This window comes from Mirounga leonina, unplaced genomic scaffold (genome assembly GCF_011800145.1).
Source record: "Mirounga leonina isolate KUSES-001 unplaced genomic scaffold, KU_Mleo_1.0 Mir_91, whole genome shotgun sequence".
NCBI lineage: Eukaryota > Metazoa > Chordata > Mammalia > Carnivora > Phocidae > Mirounga > Mirounga leonina.
In genome coordinates, this window is record NW_023270839.1 from 395,385 (window position 1) to 417,077 (window position 21,693).

The window sequence follows — 21,693 nt, forward strand, 5'->3', positions numbered from 1 at the left end:
CCCATCACATAGGCGTTTTATCATCTCACGTCATCACAAGGCGAAGTTCAGTACAATTAGATATTTTGAGAGAGAGACCACATTCACCTTTTATTACAGTATATTGTTATGATTGTTCTATTTTATTATTATTGTTCATCTCTTGCTGTGCCTAATTTATAAGTTAACTTTATCATAAATATGTGTGTATAGGAAAAAGGATAGTATCTGTAGGATTCAGTACTATCCACAGTTTTAGGCATTCACTAGGAGTCTTGGAACTTACCTGCCATAGATTAGGGGGAACTACTGTAGTGATATTTTGTTACGGTAGCCCTAGAAAACTCATACAGATTTATTTTTCAAGTTTTAAAAATGGAGTCAGGTGAATGAAGCTAGAGTGTATTATGCTAAGCAAAATAAATCAGAGACAAATATGATATAATCTCACTCATATGTGGAATTTAAGAAACAAAACAGATGAACATAGGGAGAGGGAAGCAAAACATAAGAGACTCTTAACTAGGGGCGCCTGGGTGGCTCAGTTGGTTAAGCGACTGCCTTTGGCTCAGGTCGTGTTCCTGGAATCCCGGGATCGAGTCCCACATCGGGCTCCCTGCTCGGCGGGAGTCTGCTTCTCCCTCTGACCCTACCCCCTCTCGTGTGCTCTCTCTGTCTCTCATTCTCTCTCTCAAATAAATAAAATCTTTAAAAAAAAAAAAAAAAAAAGAGACTCTTAACTAGAGAGAACAAACAGGGTGGCTGGAGGGGAGGTGGGGGGTGGGCTAAGTGAGTGATAGGTATTAAGGAGGGCACCTATTGTGTTAAGCACTGGATGTTATATGTAAGTGATGAATCACTAAATTCTGAAACCAGTATTACATACATGTTAACTAGAATTTAAGTTAAAATTTGAAGAAAAAATAAAAATAAAAATGGAGTCTTACAAAGAAGTTAAGAGACCAGGCTACGCTTGGCATATAGTTGCTCAATATATAAAGTTAATTTGGTTTATTTTGAAGGGATGAAAGGGTACTGGGAACAGTGCTTTGTGTAGGTCAATTTTATTATGATAGAGTATAATTCTTTATTGCTTAAAAATCAGACTAATAGCTATCTTTTTAGTTATCTTACTTAATAGTGCTATTTCAATTCCCCAAACACGTCAGATTCTCTGTTGCTTTTCTGCCTGTTGGCCATGGTATGGTGATATACCCAATATGTGTGATTTTAGGAAAGATACCTGAGTTTTCACTCTTCTGATCTACAAAATATTCTTCCTCCTTCATATTTTGATAATGAGAATCAAATCAGAGTGCATGTGAACACACTTGGAACCCCAAGTGTAAAGCATTATTCTTCCAATACCATGGATTGTAGCTATCTATCTAATTTAAGCCTTACCCCAAAGTCTTCATTAAAATTACATCAAGGCCATGTTTACATGTCCAATTATAAAAATCATCAGAAGATAGTTATAAAATCCAGATTTGTGTTGGGGCGCCTGGGTGACTCAGTCGGTTAAGCAGCTGCCTTCAGCTCGGGTCATGATCCCAGAGTCCTGGGATCAAGCCCCACATCGGGCTCCCTGCTCAGTGGGGAGCCTGCTTCTCCCTCTCCCTCTGCCTGCCGCTCTGCCTACTTGTGCTCTCTCTCTCTCTCTCTCTAATAAATAAAATCTTAAAAAAAAAAATCCAGATTTGGGGCTCACCCTAGAACTACTACATCAGAATCTTCAGAGAAGGGCCCTGAGACTTATTTTTAACTGCAGCCCATGTGACTCACATGATCTCACAAACAAGGGAAATTCTTCCCTGTCAAAACCTACTTACGTGTAGTATGCCTGAAAACATCAGGAAAGCTTGTTGAAAAAAATAAGTGCCAGGTACCTGGGTGGCTTGGTCGTTAGGTGTCTGCCTTCGGCTCAGGTCATGATCCCAGGGTCCTGGGATCAAGCCCCACATCGGGCTCCCTGCTCAGCAGGAAGCCTGTTTCTCCCTCTCCCACTCTCCCTGCTTGTGTTCCCTCTCTCGCTCTTTGTCAAATAAATAAAAATAAAATAAAAAATAAAATAAAAAAATAAGTGCCTACCTAAAAAATAAATGCCAGAAAGTAATGAAGTGCTAAAAACAAAAAAAGCAATGGGGAGGGCGCCTGGGTGGCTCAATTGGTTAAGCGACTGCCTTCGGCTCAGGTCATGATCCTGGAGTCCCGGGATTGAGTCCCGCATCGGGCTCCCTGCTCAGCAGGGAGTCTGCTTCTCCCTCTGACCTTACCCCCTCTCGTGTTCTCTCTCTCATTCTCTCTCTCTCTCGCTCTCAAATAAATAAAATCTTAAAAAAAAAAGCAATGGGGATATATCAAAGTATAAAATATATGTCCATTTGTCTACACTGATATAAATAACTGAATAAACGATGGAAAGTAGAAATCTCCTATGTTGAGGAATTCCAAATAATTTATGTAGATATTCCAGCCTCAGGAAGGTGCAACTTAACTCCCCATTCCTTAGTGTGGGTTGCACATAGTGATTTCCTTTCAAAGAAAAGGGGAGGAAGAAAGAACTTTACACTGGAGAACCCTTAAAACACAACTTAAGCCAGGTGATCAAGATTAACATCAATAAGTTATGTTGATAGTGTGTACCCTTGATATGTGATGAGAATGGCACTTTACCTCTGTGGTCTTCTTCCCAAAAACCCATAACACCAGTCTCATTATGAGAAAAACATCAGACAAAGCCAAATTGAGGGACATTATTTAAAACACCTAGCCAATACTCTCCCAAACTGGCAAGGTCATCAAAAACAAGGAAAGTCTGAAAAACTAATAACCAAGAAGAACCTAAGGAGACACGACTAAATGTAATGTGACATTCTGGATGGGATCTTGGAACAGAAAAAGGGTATTAGGTAAAAACTAAGGAAAATACAAAGTACGAACTTTAGTTAATGTCTATATTGATTCACTACTTGTGGCAAATGTACCATACTAACGTACTATGTTAATAAAAGTTAAAACCTGGCTTTGTGGTATATGGCAACACTGTCCTATCTTGACAACTTTTCTATAAATCTACTTCTAAATTTAAAAGTTTATTTAAAAAGGAAAAAAATCTGGGCGCCTGGATGGCTCAGTCAGTTAAGTGTCTGCCTTCGGCCCAGGTCATGATCCCAGGGTCCTGGGATGGAGCCCCACATCAGGCTCCCTGCTCAGCCAGGAGCCTGCTTCTTTCTCTGCCCCTCTCCCCCACTCATGCTCTCTCTCTCTCTCTGAAAGAAAGAAATAAAATCTTTTAAAAAAAAAAGAAAAAAAAATCTGATTCAGAATGCCGGGGGATAAGGTCCCAATAATTTGCATTTTTAACAAGCACTTGGTTCTCAGAAGTACCACCTTAACTGAGGTCTGCTCCTAGTCTGGCCTTCAGCCTAAAGCAGAATAGCTGTGAGGCCACATGACCACTGCCTGCAGTAAGTTTGCTGATTAACAGTTTAACAAGTATTTGCAAAGTAGGTCAGTTCAGTCTCTGTTCACCTGTGGTTTTAGGTATTAGAAGAGCAGGTAACTCTGTCCCTGGTCACCAGCAGGAAAAGGTGTGGTAGGATAGAAAAGTAGGTACTTGTCTTCCATTTTGAGAGTAACACCCATCTTAATGAGTGTCAAAACACCTTAGTCACTTCCATTTTATTTATGCTGCTGTTTCCATGTACCACGTCCTTGGGCTCTGCCCCAGATGAAAAAAATTAAGTGCCAAATTCTACCCCACAATATGAGTTGGTGAAAATGGCCACAATAAATAATGTTGTTCCTGGACCTTTGTTTCCAGTAGTCATTTCTTTAGTCTTAATCCTCAACTCATCACATTCCTAATGCTTTCTCTCATTCCCTCACCCAGATAACAACAGTGCCTCTTGCAGGTGAGAAGACTATTGCATTGAATGGGATACTGTAGAGTTTAAGTAAGTGATCATAAAGCTCTAGGTCTAACAGCTAATGATCCCTAGTATTTATGCTACTTTATTAAAAACTCAGTATCCAGGAGGAGAAAACTGGCAAGAAGAACAGGGCAGATCTCAGACCTAGTAGGACAAAGAACACTGCTGGGAGTTCTTTTTAAGTCCTTGGAAAACATATAACCACCAATGTCAGGTGATAGAGTTTTTTCATTACATGGTCATTACCACATGGGTCTGTGTGTGTGTATGGCCATGGCTACATTTCTTCCCTTATCAGAAGAATGATGATGCTTTTCTTTCTACCATACTCTTTTCTCTGAGGACAGGGAAAGAATATATCCTTCTCTTCAGTGTTTACACTCCATACTGTTGCTGATTAATTTCTATATGTTCTTTATGTTCTCTCTGCTGCAGTACTGCTCAGCCCACTAGCACACATGGGCCTCTTCATCTTTGCACAAGCCTGTGTTTTCTTAACCTCTTCTATTCCTCACTAAGCTTCCCTCCCCTTTGTTCACTCTGTTCTGTTCGGAGTCTAGAAATAGAGACCTGGTTTCACAATTGATTCATGATGACCCTGAGTGAGATCATTGCTAATTAAGAATTATCGTATCTGGGGCGCCTGAGTGGCTTAGTCTTTGGGCGTCTGCCTTTGGCTCAGGTCATGATCTCCGGGTCCTGGAATCGAGCCCTGCATTGGGCTCCCTGCTCAGCGGGAAGCCTGCTTCTCCCTCCCCCTCTGCCCCTGCTTGTGTTCCCTCTCTCGCTGTGTCTCTGTCAAAAAAATTAAAAAATCTTAAAAAAAAAATTATATCTGTGAAAAGCACTTCTCTTGAACTCAGATGTTAAACAACCACAACAGAAACATAAGCCACCTATTGTGTGCAATGCACTGTGTGAATGAATATAAGGAAGTACCAGCAAAGCACCGAATTCTAGCACCAGTGGATCTGGATTCTAATTCAAGATCTGCCACTGACTAATTTTGTAGCTTGGGCAAGTCAGCCTCCTGCGCCACAGTTTCTTCTCTGCAGAACAGTTAAGTGTACTAAAACAAACAACAACAAAAAACAGTTGAGTGTGGTGTGACCAACTATCCCAGTTTGCTTGGGAGTCCTAGTTTCAGCACTGAAAGTTCTGTGTCCCAGCAAAGTTTTAGTACCAGGTAAACCAGCATGGTTTGTTATCTACTGGAAGGCTTTCTGAGATCCTTTCTAATTCTGATACTTCTGGGTCTAAGGCTCAGAAATGCTGCCTATGTCCTTTTGAGAGTGTGGACAGACAGGGAGGGTGGAGGCTCTATGCAAAGAACTTGAAAGACTTCCTGCCTCCTGACCTGTGACTCACAGGGGATGCTGCAGGGCCTCATTCCTAACATCTCAGGGAAAAGAGATCAGCTGAGAATGGTACACTCAGGAAAAAGACATTCTTGGGTTTCCCAGTGGGAAAGAAATTCAAAAACAATTGAGTAATAGAGGAATTTGTAGCAAATGTTGAGGCTGCCAGCATTCTTGCAAGTAAGCCAATGACCTTTTAAGCTACATCCACAACTGACCAGCTCCTTGGCCTTCATCCCAATGAAGGCTCCTTTCCCAGTTTAGACTGTATGCAAAACCGGTTTGGCAGCGAGTCTTTCAGTATCCTCAGATACACATTTATTCCGGCATAAGATCACATGAAATCAACTTCCTAGTAAGAGCTTTTTTAAAAATTAAAACAAAACAGAGCAAGTGACTGCCACTGCTGACCTTGACAGTCCGTTGTCTTAGTTTCATGACTTTCAAGAAAAGGATCCTTGGATGACTTGAATTAGGAGGGAAGATGGCTGAACTCTTGAGTGGATTTGCCACACTGCAAGGGACTACAGAGGCTTCTGGCTGATCCTGAAAAGAGATCAGGACTAGGTATTAATCTGAAAAGAGACACAGCTTGCTGCAGATTTATATTTAATTTAAAGCAAACTTCATGATCACCTTGTACCTTTTCTTTGTGCCTGATTTGATTTTGGCTTTTTGCTTATGATCAACTCCTATTTTGATCTCACCTCATAGAATAAATTTGGCCCAATTTCCTTCTCAGTCGTTTCTTCTTAAATGGCTGGATCCAAAACACAGCCATCACTAATTATTGAGTCAAAAGAGCTAAACTGACAAACTATTTAAGAAACCACGTAACAAATCAAGGAAATTCTCTAGCCCAACAAATTTAGACAGCAGTTATGTAAAGTCTCTTCCCCTACCCTTAACCAATCAAAAAATTCAGTAAAGATCAAGTTAAACGGTTCAAATATACAGTAAAATCAGATTAAACTGGTTTAAGAAGTATGCGCCAAATGGTAATACTTCCCCCTCCTCCCTTTCTGTGAGCTCTACTTTAGTAGAATCTAAGGCTATTTTTTTTTTTTTAAGATTTTATTTATTTACTTGAGAGAGGGAGAATGAGAGAGAGAGAGAGCATGAGAGGGGATAGGGTCAGAGGACGAAGCAGACTCCCCGCCGAGCAGGGAGCCCGATGCGGGACTCGATCCCGGGACTCCAGGATCATGACCTGAGCCGAAGGCAGTCGCTTAACCAACTGAGCCACCCAGGTGCCCAGAATCTAAGGCTATTAACAAAGGAAATTTTTAGCCACAAATTCGTTAACAAGAGTTAATTATCCAGAGATTAATTATGACTCAAATGAAGTCTCCTGTTTACATAAGATAGAAGTAAAGGGATCTAGTATAATGAATATCTAGAGAAGATATTTTTGGTGATGCATTGTCAACATGGGTGAGACTGGCCACGTAAGAAGGCTCTAGGCATGTGACTTTAAATTCTTTCAGTTGCACAGTTATTATATGTTACCTAATAGACTGTGAAGAAATTAAAAGATACGTGCTGGTTTGCTTTGTACATCCTGGTAGATGGCCCCATTTCTCATGATTGGCAAGATTGGGCCACCAGCCCTGACCACTGGCCTTTGAGTGTGTTAACTCCTCATCTGTGGAGCTGAGGGGATGGGGGGGGGGGCTTTTAATTTCTTTAGGTCTTACCTGGGAAGGCATTTCTGAACAAAAAATCAGATGACACCAAAAGAGGTCCAATCAAAGCCTGATTCAGCCCTAAGTGTATATCATAATTATCACATGCAGGGTCAGGTTTGTGGTGCTATCCAGCCAGATGTCAGAGCTGTCCTGCTCAGGAAACATCTCCTGGCTCTTCCCCTCGGCTACGGTGGCTTGTGCAAGATGGGCCAAGATTAAGGCTCGAGACCTTCACGCCATGAAGGAGGAGCTGCTTACATGGCTGGAAGACCTGAAGGTGGAGCTGTCCCAGCTGTGAGACACCAAAGTGGCAGGCTCTCCCAAGATCCCAGTTGGACGCAAAGATATGGTCCATGTATTCATTGTCATTAGCCAGACTCAGAAAGAGAATCTCAGGGGCACCGGGTGGCTCAGTCGGTTGAGTAGCGGACTCGTGATTTCCCCTCAGGTCATGATCTCGGGGCGGTAGCGTAAGGCCGAGTCAGGCTCCCCACTAGGCTCAGAGCCTGCTTGAGACCAGCCCCTTTTCTCTCTGCGCCTTCTCTCGCACGTGCGCGCGCTCCTCCGCGCGCACTCTCCCTCTCTCTCTCCAAAAGAAAAAGAAAAGAACCTCGGGAAATTCCACAAGAGTAAGAACTGCACGCCCGTGGATCTGGGGCCCCAGAAGACATGTGCGCCCTGTCCGCGGCTGAACAATCTCAGAGAGAGCCTGAAGCCCAAGCAGCAGCTGTGGAAGGATCGGTGGTACCCACGGCGGAAGTACCTGGTCAAGGCCTGAGCATCAGCATCACCAAAACAAACTGGAAAAAAAATCCTCCGGGTGCCCACTGTGTGCTGGGCACATTCAGCTCAGAAGGTACACAAACGCTTCCCCGGGTTTTTTCCCTGTAAGATGAGGAGGAAAGCTTTGTCAGGATTTTGTTTTGGGGTTTTTAATAGTAAAGTTATATATATATATTTTTTTTTTTAAGATTTTATTTATTTATTTGAGAGAGAGAGAGCACAGGAGAGGGGGGAGGGTCAGAGGGAGAAGCAGACTCCCTGCCGAGCAGGGAGCCCGATGCGGGACTCGATCCAGGGACTCCAGGATCATGACCTGAGCCGAAGGCAGTCGCTTAACCAACTGAGCCACCCAGGCGCCCCTAAAGTTAGGTATTTTAAACATCTCTGAAATTTGGTCATCAGGGGTTCTGTTTGAGGGGGCGCCTGGCCAGCTCACTCGGTAGAGCACACCCCTATTGATCTCAGAGTCCTGAGTTCAAAGCCACCTCCTGTGTAAAGCTTGCTTAAAAAAAAAAAGAAAGAAAGGAAAGAAAGAAGAAAGAAAGAAAGAAGAAAGAAAGAAAGAAAGAAAGAAAGAAAGAAAGAAAGAAAGAAAGAAAGAAAGAAAGAAAGAAAAGAAAGAAGAAAAGAAAAGAAAAGAAAAGAAAAGAAAGAGTGACTTGTAAGGGGTTCTGTTTGCCACCTTCCTCCTCTGAAAGGCAGGAGTTTTTGTTTCCTTAAGTCCTTCATCCTGAGGTTAATTTGCACTCACTGCTTTGATCCCCCTACAAATCTAATGCAAAACTAAGACACCATTCTGTAAGGAGGAGAAAAGGCTAGATTTGTGGCCACATTAAGTTCTCCTACCCAGAATGTAGTATCACCTTGCGTTCTGCGCAAAGCTAGCCTAATGTGGACCTGAAAGGATGACGGGGGTGGGGGTGGGGTGGAGATCTGTCCTGACCAGGAAAATGGTATTTGCACTGTGTCCTGGGCCCAAATATTCTAGGCCACAGCAAGTGGCATTCATGATGCAACCAAAAACCTTAGAGCACCAGGCTCTGGTACCAAAGAATATAAAATGCAATGGAGTGGATCTCCATTTTGCCTTCCAAATGGGGACAAATTCTTCAATGTGTTCCCAAATTTTCCAGGAAAAGTTGGGAGTTTTGTGTCTTTTTTTCAGATCATTGATTTAGCCTGTTTGGTCTGAAACTCTTGCTGTAAAATCCTATTTGCCCTGGCAGACTAAAACATCTCTGGTTGCCTTTGGAAGTTGTAGCAATAGGTCCATATAAAGGTGAAGTTTAGCAGTTAAGCAGAAATAATTGTTTAGGGGCACCTGGGTGGCTCAGTTGGTTAAGCGTCTGCCTTCTGCTCAGGTCATGATCCTAGGGTCCTGGGATCAAGCCCCGCGTCAGGCTCCCTGCTCAGCGGGGAATCTGCTTCTCCCTCTCCTACTCCCCCTGCTTGTGTTCCCTCTCTCCATGTGTCTCTGTCAAATAAATAAATAAAATCTTAAAAAAAAAAAAAGAATTGTTTAGAGAATTCTGCAGATCATTGTGTCCTTTCCATTTCTAGGGACAAGCATAAATGAAATAAAACTTGTAAAGATATTGTTGTTCTTCTTTAGTACTATGGCTAAGAAAGGATTTTTCCTTCTCAAGTAAGTGAGCTCTTTTTTTTTTAAAGATTTTATTTATTTATTTGACAGAGAGAGACACAGCGAGAGAGGGAACACAAGCAGGGGGAGTGGAGGAGGGAGAAGCAGGCTTCCCGCTGAGCAGGGAGCCCAATGCGGGGCTCGATCCCAGGACCCTGGGATCATGACCTGAGCCGAAGGCAGACGCTTAACGACTAAGCCACCCAGGCACCCCATCAAGTAACTGAGCTCTTTAAGTATTCCCTGAAAATAGCCCTATATGGAGAATGAGAACAGACTGGGTCCTCCTCCGATCGCCTGGGTGGCTCAGTCGTTAGGCATCTGCCTTCGGCTCAGGTCATGATCCTGGGGTCCTGGGATCGAGCCATGCATCCGGCTCCCTGCTCGGCGGGAAGCCTGCTTCTCCCTCTCACACTCCCCCTGCTCGTGTTCCCTCTCTTGCTGTGTCTCTCTCTGTCAAATAAATAAATAAAATCTTAAAAAAAAAAAAAAAAGACTGGGTCCTCCTCCAGCAGTTCCTTCTGGTCCTAAGATGCAGACTGTCTGAATTTTTATTATAAAGAAGTAAGTTTAGTAGTTTATCTTGGCTTTCCAGCCCCAGCCCCTGGTGATGTTGATGCCCACAAAGAACTGGATTGCCATTTATAAACTTTTTTTCTCTTATTTCTTTAACCAATTGCCAAAACTCCTTTATTTGTTTCAAAAGGCTTGCAGATACTGTAAAAGATAAGGACCTAGAGAACAAACATCCTTCTTGTGAAACTTGTTTTCTCTGTCTTTTTTCAAAAAAATTTTTGTATTTTGGGGCACCTGGGTGGCTCAGTTGGTTAAGCGACTGCCTTCGGCTCAGGTCATGATCCTGGAGTCCCGGGATCGAGTCCCGCATCGGGCTCCCTGCTCGGCAGGGAGTCTGCTTCTCCCTCTGACCCTCCACCCTCTCATGTGCTCTCTCTCTCATTCTCACTCTCTCAAATGAATAAATAAATAAAATCTTAAAAAAAAAAATTTTTGCATTTTAAATTGAAGTATAATTAACATACACTGTGATACTAGTTTCAGGTGTATAATTAATGATTCAACAATTCTATATATTTCTCAGTGCTCATCAAGAGAAATGTACTCTTGGGCGGCTGGCTGGCTCAGTCAGTGGAGCATGGGACTCTTGGACATAGGATTGTAAATTCAAGCCCCACGTTGGGTGTGGAGATTACTTAAAAATAAAATCTTAGGGGCGCCTGGGTGGCTCAGTTGGTTGGGCGACTGCCTTCGGCTCAGGTCATGATCCTGGAGTCCCGGGATCGAGTCCCGCCTCGGGCTCCCTGCTCGGCAGGGAGTCTGCTTCTCCCTCTGACCCTCCCCCTTCTCATGTACTCGCTCTCTCTCATTCTCTCTCTCAAATAAAAATAAATAAATAAATCTTTAAAAAATAATAATAATAAAATAAAATCTTAGGGCACCTGGGTGGCCCAGTTGGTTAAGAATCCGACTCTTTTTTTTTTTTTTAAGATTTTATTTATTTATTTGATAGAGAGAGACACAGCGAGAGAGGGAACACAAGCAGGAGGAGTGGGAGAGGGAGAAGCAGGCTTCCCGCGGAGCAGGGAGCCTGATGGGGGGCTCGATCCCAGGACCCTGGGACCATAGCCTGAGCCGAAGGCAGACGCTTAACGACTGAGCCACCCGGGCGCCCCAAGAATCCGACTCTTGATCTCAGCTCAGGTCTTGATCTCAGGGTCGTGAGTTCACACTGGGTGTGAAGCCCACTTAAAAAATAAATAAATAAATCTTGAAGGAGCACCTCGCTGGCTCAGTTGGAAGAGCCTGTGGCACTTGATCGTGGGGTCATGAGTTTGAGCCCCACAGTGAGTATAGAGATTACTTAAGTAAGTAAACTTAAAAAAAAATTTTTTTTTAAATCTTTAAAAAAAAAAAAGGACATGTGTACTCTCAAAAACCTCACCTATTTCACCCATCCCCCACCCACCTCTCCTCTGGCAACCACCACAAATAATATTTGTTCTCTATATTTAAGAGTCCGGTTTTTTGTGGAGTTTTTTTGGTCTTTTTCTTTGTTTTGTTTCTTAAATCCTACATATGAGGGAAATCATATGGTGTTCCTTTCTGACTTATTTTGCTTAGCATTATACTCTGTAGCGCCATTCATATTGCTGCAAATAGCAAGATCTCATTCTTTTTTATGACTAATAGTCCAGTGTGTATGTGTGTGTGTGTGTGTGTGTGTGTGTGTGTACCACTTCTTTATCCATTCATCTATCAGTGGTTACTTGGGTTGCTTCCATATCTTGGTTGTTATAAATAATCCTGCAATAAGCATAGGGGTGCATATATCTTTTTGAATTAGTGTTTTTGTTTTCTTTGGGTAAATACCCAATAGTAGGATTACTGTATCATATGGTACTTCTATTTTGAATTTTTTGAGGAACCTCCATATTGTTTTCCACAGTGGCTGCACCAATTTACATTCCCATGAACAATGTACAAGTGTTCCTTTTTTTCCATACCTCACCAACACTTGTTATTTCTTGTCTTTTTTATTTTAGCCATTCTGACAGGTGTGAGGTGCTGTCTCATTATGGTTCTTATTTGCTTTTCCCTCGTGATAAGTAATGAGCATCTTTTCATGTGTCTCATGGCCATCTGTGTGTCTTCTTTGGAAAAATGTCTATTCATATCCTCTGCCCATTTTTTAATTTGAGAGAGAGAGAGAGAGCATGCCAGTGAGCAGGGGGAAGGTAGAGGGAGAGGAAGAGAGAGAATCTTGAGCAGATTCCCACTGAGTGCAGAGCCTGACGCACGGAGTTCTATTTCGTGACCCTGAGCTCATGACCTGAGCTGGAATCAAGAGTCAGATGCTTAACTGACTGAGCCATCCAGGCTCCCTTGCCCATTTTTAATTGGATTATTTGGTTTTTGGTGCTGAGTTGTATAAATCTTTATATATGTTGGATATACTGTACTGAATATGTCATTTGCAAATATCTTCTCCCATTCAGTAGGTTGCCTTGTTGTTTTTGTTGATCATTTCCTTTACTGTGCAGAAGCTTTTTATTTTGATATAGTTCCAGTAGTTTAATTTTGTTTTTGTTACCCTTACCTCAGGAGACCTACCTACAAAAATGTTTCCATGGTTGCTGTCAAAGAAATTACTTCCTATGTTCTAAGATTTTTATGGTTTCAGGTCTCACACTTGGGTCTTTAATCCATTTTGAGTTTATTTTTGTATATGGTGTAAGAAAATGGTCCAATTTCATTCTTTTGCATGCCACTGTCCAGTTTTCCCAGCACCATTTGTTGAAGAAACTATCTTTTCCCCATTGCATAGTCTTGCCTCCTTTATCATAGATTAATTGACTGTATAAGTGTGTGTTTATTTCTGGGCTCTCTGTTCTGTTCCATTGATCTATGTGTCTGTTTTTGTGCCAGTACCATACTGTTTTGATTTATAAACTCCTTTTTAAGGAGGGAGTGATGAGGGCGCCTGGGTGGCTCAGTTGGTTAGGCAACTGCCTTCGGCTCGGGTCATGATCCTGGAGTCCCGGGATCGAGTCCCGCGTCGGGCTCCCTGCTCGGCGGGGAGTCTGCCTCTCTCTCTGACCCTCCCCCCTGTCATTCTCTCTCTCAAATAAATAAATAAAATCTTTAAAAACAAAAAACAAAAAACAAAAAACAAAAAGGAGGGAGTGATGGTGGCCAAGAAGGATATCGACATGCCAAAGCACCCAAGCTGTCAGACAAGAACATGCCCCCTTTGTGTCATGAGGGTCATGTTTTCTCAAGTCATGAGGCTACTGAAGGAACAGTTTGCCTGACATCTTTTCTCCTGATACATTACCAACAAAAGTAGCCAGTATTTCCATGATTACCACCATCTGCCCCCTGGGATCATGCCTGCCACCTGGTGTTCCAGCCATCCTGACACTGATAGGCCTGCTGAAAGGTCTGGAGGGCAAGTGGCCTGCAAGACTCAACTGCGGGAAGCTATAGACAAATTGCTGGGTCACATTGCTGGTTTAGCAACCAAATTCCCCTTTAGAGGCAATATGGTTGTGAATTTGGACAGCCAGCTTAGGTTGGAGGGAATTATGTTGAATACATCTATAGCCAGAAAAAAATTTCTTTGAAAGTTTATCTTGACCTAAAGTACTTAGGTTCATTTATCTATTTGTTCAAACCTTTGTAATTATACAGCTTTAAAAACATAAATTTTGTTTTTTTACTTTCATTTATTTATACCATAAAGTTATTATAGTTCCTTCTAGAGCTAATATTCTATGTCTTCTATCACAGCACATTCTAGTGCGGTGTCCTGTTTACACATTGCACTCTCTTCATTTTTGTAGATTATTTACTGGTAGATCTCATTTGCAAGTTAGATGGTGAGAAATGTTTGACTTGCTTGTAAGGCAGGGGTCATGACTTAGTGACCAATGAGGCCATATATCTAATTGGTGCTCAATAAATTTTTTGATGATTATAATGGCCAGTGCCTTTCTCCATTCTCTGTACTTGTCATGCATTTTTGTATTTATTGGACACAAGCTTAATACTAGGACTCCTACTGTTGGGTATAATAATTCTACTCTTGGGAATTTATCATAAGGACATATTAAAAACAACTGAGAAAAACATACACAATGATTTATTTGAAGAATTATTTATAATAACCTGAACATTTTGGAACAAATTCAAATATCCGATAGGATTATGGGTAAGGAAATTATGGTATAAATACTATAGAATAATTACATAAACTTTAAAATTTATTTGCCTGGTATTTAAAATGATGTATTTGTGCATGTTGAGCTAGATAAACAAATAGAAAAATGTATAGAGCTTGGGGCGCCTGGGTGGCTCAGTCGTTAAGCGTCTGCCTTTGGCTCAGGTCATGATCCCAGGGTCCTGGGATCGAGCCCCGCATCGGGCTCCCTGTTTGGCAGGAAGCCTGGTTCTCCCACTCCCGCTCCCCTTGCTGTGTTCCCTCTCTCACTGTGTCTCTCTGTCAAATAAATGAATAAAATCTTTTAAAAAAAATGTATAGAGCTTGATCTTAATTATATAAAAAATGCAAAGCAAAAATCTGTAAAGAAATAGAATATAATATTAGTAGAATTTCTTCTAGGTGGTAGAAAGCAAAGTGTATCTTAAGTTGAAAAGAAAAATGAGAATTCATTGAAAGCTCTCATGGGTTCAACAAGTCAATGGGGACAGAACACCAAACTTAGAAAATGTGCAGGAATCAAGGCAGCTCTGGAAGACCAAGAAGTAGGAAGCTATAGGGAACCTGGCTGGCTCAGTCAATAAAGCATTGCAATTCTTGATCACAGGGTTGTAAGTGTGAGTCCCACATTGGATTTAGAGATTACTTTAAAAAAAAAAAAGGTAGGAAGCTGCAGGGCACTGCCCCCATTGAACTCTATCTACCACAGCTAGCTCAATGGAAACATCCGTGCCATCTGTCTAGAGTAGAGTCTCAGCAGGAGCATCTCTTTGCCAGGCCAAGATCAGATACCTCACTCTAGCTGCTGAAATGCTACAGTTCAAGAAGAGGGAAGATGTCTCCACCTAAGCTTCCACTGTGGAAAGCAGAGCATTGCATCTCACCTACATGGTATACGATAAAGGATTTCTCCCACATAGGAAGAAGAGTTGCAAATTGGATAACCAAAAAAAATGACAGAAGTCTACAACAGTTTTTTCCTTTTTCATGTTTTCAGCACTTTATAAATCATCTTCAGGGAAATTTTATTATGTGTGGAACCTGCTAAAATAAACTACTATAACTTTTTTCTTCCTCATAGCATGAAGGCTAGCAGAATAATGCCATTCCAAAATATGACTGTAGGAGTTCAGGACATGCCAACCCAAAATATGCCACTTTGGTGTATTAGTTATTTTGAGCTGTAGGCTCTTGAAAAACAGCAGATTCAGGGAACTCCCCTTACCTGCTTAAGACAGAGCCTCCAAAAGGAGCTCAGTTGACATAAATCCCCTCCCTGAGAGTTTCACCAACCAAGGAAGACTGACTTTTATCAAAGGAGAGGAGACTAGAAGTCAAAACCATACCCAGAAAGACTGTGTCACGAACTATCATATCATATATAATCTATTCTTCTAAGTGCCCATTTATCTTTCCTACATATCATTTATTCTCCCCTAAGAGGCCTACATTCCCCCCCTCCTCTTCCCCTATTAAACTGGTATTTATTCCTGAATTCTAAGACACATCAGGGCATTACTCATTTTTCCCTGGGTATCTCCCATGTACACATGAGGTATACATGTTAACTTCTGTTTGTTCTTCTCTTGTGGTGTTAATTTGTGTTTTTATTATAGGGATCTCAGCTAAAAACTCAGAAGGACAGAGGGAAAATTATTTGTCTTCCCCTGCAAGCACTATGTTAAATTAGAAGGATTTGTTTCCAGTCTTTAAGAGATGTACCCAAAGTTGGTATAAAATCTTAATCAAATTAAGCTTCCTTCTACTCCACATATGCTGAGTTCTTGCTTTAAAAAGATAATCATAAATAGGCACCTAGGATTTATCCAATTTTTTTTTCTCAATCGAGATAATGATTTTTCTCTTTTAGTTCCTTAATGTGGTAGATTTTCTATTTTTGAACCAGTTTGGCTTTTCTAGGATAAACTACTTGATTTTGATGTATGACTTTTTTTTAATACCTTGTTAATTGTTTAGCTAGTACTTGATTTAGGATTTTGTGTGTGTGTGTATTCACATTCATAAGTATTTAGGGCCAATAATTTTCATGTATTGTCCTTATCTTGTTTTTTTTTTTTTTTAAGATTTTATTTATTTGACAGAGAGAGACACAGCGAGAGAGGGAACACAAGGAAGGGGAGTGGGAGAGGGAGAAGCAGGCCTCCCGTGGAGCAGGGAGCCCAATGTGGGGCTTGATCCCAGGACCCTGGGATCATGACCTGAGCCGAAGGCAGATGCTTAACGACTGAGCCACCCAGGCACCCTTCCTTATCTTGTTTTTAATCAAGATTTTAGCCTTCTTATTTGTTTGTTTATTATTATTTTAAGTAGGCTCCACACCCAACATAGGAGTTGAACTCACAACCCTGAGATCAAGATTTGCATGTCTACTGACAGAGCCAGCTAGCCGCCCCAATATTTTAGGCTTCTTAGAAGACCTCATCACCAGAAAAAAAAAAGTTGTAACTATGTATGGTGACAAATGTTAAGTAGACTTACTGTGGTGATCATTTCACAATATTCACAAATATCAATCATTATGTTGTACACCTGAAACTAATATATGTCAGTTAATTCTCAATTTTAAAAAAGTAAATAAATGAATGAACGCATTTTTAAAAAGATCTTAGCCTTCAAAAATGAGCTTGACCATTTCTGAACTTTTGTACTTTCTAGAACAATTTGCATAAAATAGATGCCAAGAATGCCTTGAAGAACTCAGTAAAATTAGCTCTGCCTAGCATTTTTTTTGGAGGGCAAATATTTGATAATCATCTGAATTTCTTTAGTACTTGGCTTTAATTTATTTTTTAAAAAACCTGCAACAGAAAGTTGTGATTTTAAATTTTGAAAACCAGTTGGCAGACATTTTATTTTTATTTTTTTTAAGATTTTATTTATTTGACAGAGAGAGAGAGAGCACAATCAGGGGGAGCTGCAGGCAGAGGGAGAAGCAAGCTCCCCACGGAGCAGGGAGCCCGATGCGGGGCTCTATCCCAGCACCCTGGGATCATGACCCAAGCCAAAGGCAGACAGACACTTAACCAACTGAGCCACCCAAGTGCCCCATGATAGACATTTTGTTTATTTTTTTAAAGATTTTATTTATTTATTTGACAGGGAGAGACACAGCGAGAGAGGGAATACAAGCAGGAGGAGAAGGAGAAGCAGGCTTCCCGTGGAGCAGGGAGCCCAACGCGGGGCTCGATCCCAGGACCCCGGGATCATGACCTGAGCCGAAGGCAGACGCTTAATGACTGAGCCATCCAGGCGCCCCTGATAGACATTTTAAAGTAAAGTAAGGATTTATTTTAAAAAAACAAACAAACACAAACCAAAAACAGTGTTGTATAAAACCCAAGCGTTTCTGGGTTCACTGAATGCTGTTTCTCAGTGCCAGAAACAAATACTGTGGTATGTACGGAGATGAGAGTAAACACACTACACTTTGTGTGCCCAGACATCCAGAATGCTGAAGCAGACTTGTGTTTACTTGTGTTTTCCTTCTGAGAATGTGGGACATCATCAGAGCCCTGTGAAGTGTAACCGGTGAGGCTGTGCTGGTATTTCTGGTGAAATATGACAGAGCTATTTCCAAGAAACAGGTTTCTTTCCCTCAACATAGGAGAGAACTCTTTGCTTCCTTACTCAAGAAGTCCGAAGGAACTGCTAGTTGATAGGAAGTATATCAAGTTACTGGAAAAATGCCTTGCCTTTGGCATTCCAGTTGCTGGCTGAAAAAAGACATTGGAGACTTCATAAGCTGGAAGCTTTTATAATCAATCTCAGAAGTCTGGCATGCCCTGCCAAGATCACTATTTTGAGCCTCTTCCTGGTGCTACACACCATCTTTGCTTCCCACAAGGGAACTAAAACCCTCTGCCTTTCCTCCATAGCCAAGAGGGATTTTTACCTACCATCACTCCCTCCCCGCCATCCCTCCCAGTCCTCTTCCGCCTTCTTCCATTTAGTAGTTGTGCTTCTCAGCTGGTCTTTCATTCAGTCAAGGGTAGTATGTAAGGTGGAGTGGCCTCTTGCCAAGATCCAAGTTTCTGGGGAAGATGCGGTGGATACGCCCCGTATCACTAGTGAGTATGCCCCATATCACTATAGTAGAGAGGAAATGTGTTTCTGGCCTCCCAAATTGGGTGTCTGAATGTATTTTCAAAATACAAAAACATGGTTAAAATTGATTAGAGTCTCCAACTACCAGCACAGCCTTAAACTTTTGGGTTGTTAACTACTAGTATCCGGGAAGCTGGAAACAGAGGCCTAGCATAGTCTACAGAGCAACATCACTGTCTAGACTATAAACCTGTTCAACGCTTGGAGAATTGTAATGAGAAAAGGCTTTGTAAGTCCCAAATCTTAGGAAAATAAAGCAGAGAATCACAAATCAGTGACTCCTCTATACTTTACTCTTACATTGACCTAGAATCTATATTTTGTTTACTTAGGTAAATGTGCTGACTTCATGAATTTCCCCCATATATACATTTCTACCAAAAGGACTGGCTTAGATCCTCAAATCTATTTAGAAAACTTTTGATAATCTTCAGTGACAATAGGGGTTCAAAACAGGCACACACATATGCCATTGGTAGGAGTATCAATTGATGCAACATATTAGAGGCCAGTTAAGTGATACCAATTTAAAAAAACAAAAACAAAAAACTATGAGCAACATAAATGTCCATTGCTAAGGTTCTGGTTAAAGCAGAGTAATACAAATATTGGAATAATATGAAACTATTTTTTATAATGTAGCAGATCAATTGTACTAATGTGTGAAAATGCCCAACACACACTTAATTATAAAAAAAAGTTTACAGAATAGACTGCATATTATGCTCCTAATTATGATTTTATAGTTTATACATATTAATATAAATACATTTATTTGTACACATTTTTTATATTTGTTGAAGCATGTGTGTGTCCTTTTATATAAGCATTAGAATTTTGTCGAATAATATACAAGAAACTGTTAATGGTGATTAAGGGCTGAAAACCCTTATATCAGGAAACCACTTTATATCCTTCTTTATTGTTAAATTTTCTTACATGAGCAGGAAGTTTATCATTTAAAATACTCATGAACAAGGGCACCTGGGTGGCTCAGTCAGTTAAGCGTCTGCCTTCGGCTCAGGTCATGATCCCTTGGGATCAGCCCCCCATCAGGCTCCCTGCTCAGTGGGGAAGTCTGTCCCTCCCTCTCCATCTGCCTCTCTCCCCCACTCATGCTTTCTTGCTCTCTCTCTCTCTCAAATAAATAAATAAAATCTCTAAAAAATAATAATAAGGGACGCCTGGGTGGCTCAGTCATTTAAGCGTCTGCCTTCGGCTCAGGTCATGATCCCAGGGTCCTGGGATCGAGTCCCATATCGGGCTCCTTGCTCAGCAGGGAGCCTGCTTCTCCCTCTGCCTCTGATCCCCCCTGCTTGTGCTCTCTCTCTCTGACAAATAAATAAAATCTTTAAAATAATAATAATAATAATAAAATACTGATGAACAAAAAAAATTTTTTGAAAACATAATTGGGCTTCCTAATGTTGAAATCAAGAATCTGGGATTTGAATCTGCATTTAATAAAATTCTGCCTTTTGATGGCAGCTTTTGAGTCCCTGTTAGTCATTCAGGCTACTGAACCCCCAAGAAGAAACATTAGTGCATTAAGTCCCAAGCTTCTGTATTTGAGTAAAATCAGTGTAATCCTCATGCCTGGAAATGAGAATGTTTCCATGGTGCTTTATAAATCACAATACACACACCCCAATACATGCACTCTTTAGTGAAGATATTTAGATGTTTTCAAGGCATCGGTAACCAAGTGAGAAGATCCTTCTGGATCTCTGTTTCTTAGAGAAAGGAGGACGGTTAGGTCCGATGATGACTCTGGTGTCTTCTAATTTCATCTGCCTGCTGGCTAGCCACTGAGAGAATTTAGACGTGGTGACTGGGGATTACTGGAGAAGTTTTTCCTTTTTGTTTTTAAATGTATCTTTTAAATATGTCTTCTTTTAAATATATCTTCTCATTTCTAAGGTGTCATTTTTTTTTCTGTCCCAGTACGTTTTTATCATCGGCTATATATAGAATGATAACAATTATTTTTATTATTTAAATGTGCTCACTGGTCCCTGGGAACGCTATTGATTTAAATGTTACCATCAGGGGCGCCTGGGTGGCTCAGTTGGTTAAGCGTCTGCCTTTGGCTCAGGTCATGATCCCATGGTCCTGGGATGGAGTCCCACATTGTGCTCCCTGCTCAGCGAGGAGTCCGCTTCTCCCTCTGCCTACCACTCCCCCTGCTTGTGCTTCCTCTCTCTCTCCCTAATAAATAAATAAAATCTTTAAAAAATAATAATAATAAATAAATGTTACCATCAGGGGAAGAGGCTCATGCTCTGTCCCCCAGCTGCCAATGGACACAAGCCAGGGCCCAGCAGCAACCAGGCTGGTGTCTATAGAGAGTAGTGAATGGCATTCAAGCTCTAGGGAAGACACAACTAAACTCGTAGTTCACAACAGGGCAGATGGGATGAAGGAGGAGAGCTCAGTAGAAGCAGCTAGCTCTTGCCCCATGTCAGATCCTGGAAGCTGCCGGGTAAAGCCCCAAGATAGGAGGTGCCACTGAGCCAGGGCCCTTTGCTCTAACCTCAAAGAAGGTACTGGACCACTGTCCATCCTCTCAGCCCAACTTTTTTGGATCTGTTGTTTGAGGGCAGCGAGAATCCCAGCCCAGATCTTGTTTTTGAACAGTGTTATTAATTCAGGTAACAGGAAAACCAGTTGGAATCCTCATCTGGAGGTCTCACATTGCTGCCTTTATTATTTAAGTCAGGATAGCCTGTATTTCTGAGGTGCTGAGTCTGTATACACATTGGAGAGTCAGAGGGAGGAGGTTCTCCCAGATGTTTTCTCTCTCAAGCCTCCTGACTAGCTGTAGATAATTCACAATATTCCCCAAATCTGTTAGATTTTGATTAGGGAATGTAGGTTTTTTTTTTTCTTTCCCAACAATCAACTTTTTTTTTTTTAAGATTTTTATTTATTTATTTATTTGACAGAGAGAGACACAGCGAGAGAGGGAACACAAGCAGGGGGAGTGGGAGAGGGAGAAGCAGGCCTCCTGCTGAGCAGGGAGCCTGATGTGGAGCTTGATCCTAGGACCCCAGGATCACTACCTGAGCCAAAGGCAGATGCCCAATGACTGAGCCACCCAGGCGCCCCCAAGGATCAACTTTCTTACTACCCTTGGTATAAATGGTATTCTGAAAAATAAAGGTAACAAAAACAGACAAAAACTAATCAGACGGTTCAAGAAGCTGAATTGACTTTTTTAACTTAGCCATCACTCTGCCACACTCAATTCCATAGAGGCCAATCACTAAGGCCAGCCTATGTTGCAGAGAGAGGGATTAAAACCCAGTTCTTAATGGGAAGAGTGTCAAAGAATTTGCTTTGTAGACATGTTTTTTGTTTTTTTTTTAAAGATTTTATTTATTTATTTGAGAGAGAGCATGAGAGGGGAGAGGATCAGAGGGAGAAGCAGACCCCCTGCTGAGCA

The 21,693-nt window shown here is 41.5% G+C and overlaps 1 long non-coding RNA gene across 8 annotated transcripts in view; it reads right to left on the reverse strand.

The window, feature by feature from the left end:
- The window catches only part of LOC118003078, a 78,501-nt gene that overhangs the window by 24,050 nt on the left and 32,758 nt on the right, over positions 1 to 21,693 (reverse strand). For all 8 annotated transcript variants that reach the window (XR_004677259.1, XR_004677257.1, XR_004677258.1 and 5 more), the window contains 2 exons: positions 7,724 to 7,845; positions 5,684 to 5,818 (listed from right to left, as the gene is read on the reverse strand). This is a non-coding gene — a long non-coding RNA (uncharacterized LOC118003078). The remainder of the gene's footprint in view (positions 1 to 5,683; positions 5,819 to 7,723; positions 7,846 to 21,693) is intronic.